Source organism: Otolemur garnettii, unplaced genomic scaffold (genome assembly GCF_000181295.1).
Source record: "Otolemur garnettii isolate 467f Iridium unplaced genomic scaffold, OtoGar3 scaffold00083, whole genome shotgun sequence".
In the NCBI taxonomy this organism is placed as follows: Eukaryota; Metazoa; Chordata; class Mammalia; order Primates; family Galagidae; genus Otolemur; species Otolemur garnettii.
Window position 1 is genome coordinate 2,877,535 of NW_003852478.1, and position 911 is coordinate 2,878,445.

The 911-nt window shown below is 48.8% G+C and overlaps 1 non-coding gene across 1 annotated transcript; it reads left to right on the forward strand.

Moving 5' to 3' along the window:
• Positions 1-325: 325 nt before the first annotated feature.
• On the forward strand, positions 326-432 carry LOC111726862. Its single transcript, XR_002774543.1, has one exon. It is a non-coding gene; the product is annotated as a U6 spliceosomal RNA (small nuclear RNA).
• Positions 433-911: the final 479 nt, after the last annotated feature.

Sequence of the window (911 nt, forward strand, 5' to 3'; positions counted from 1 at the left end):
ATATAAACTTCAATCTTTCTTCTTTTCCTTTGCCCTCTCTCCCTCCCTCTCTCCCTCCCTCTCTCCCTCCCCTCCCCTCCCCTCCCCTCCCCTCCCCTCCCCTCTCCTCTCCTCTCCTTTCCAGACAGGCTCTCGCTCTCACTCTGTCACCCAGACTGGAGCGCAAGTCTTGGCAGGTTCATAGTTCATGGCAGCCTTGAACTCCAGGACTCATTTCATCCTCTTACAACAGCTTCTTGAATAGCTAGTGTTGAGGTTCCTGTGGACCCCAACCTGGTATAGTGGCCAGCAAGGGAGATGGTGCTGGAACAATCAAAACACTTTAGTGCTCGCCTCAGCAGCACATATACTAACATTGGAACGATACAGAGAAGATCAGCATGGCCCCCGTGCAAGGATGACATGCAAATTCGTGAAGTGTTTCATATTAAAAAAAAAAAAAAAAACACTTTACACCAAATTCATAGCATAAAGCCTGGAGGCTTGGAAAGGCTGACACTGTTTCGTGTGTCAAACAGCCGCCAGAAAACAACCAGCTTCTCAGGAGTCTTGTTATTGGGCCCCAAATGTAACAGAGCACAGGTGCAAGGACGCACAGTGGTCAGTAGTCAGTGGTCAGTTAAAAAGGAGAAAGGGAAGTTTACGGTCCCCAGGAAGGTTGGGGTACACAATGAACAGGGACATCTGAAGTGGCCAGATAGCAGGGAGGAAAGAAAGAGGGGAAACAAGGTTTGTCCATCCCAGCTATCTCAACTGTCCTAACAGAGCTCACAGGGACTGTTGAATCCCCCCGCTGGGATAGTCCTAGACCTCCCCTTGACTGGGCACTATTACCCTGAGAAATTCAACCTGTCTACCTCCCACAAGCTAGGACCATAGATTGGCTAATTTTTCTACTTTTTGTTGAGATG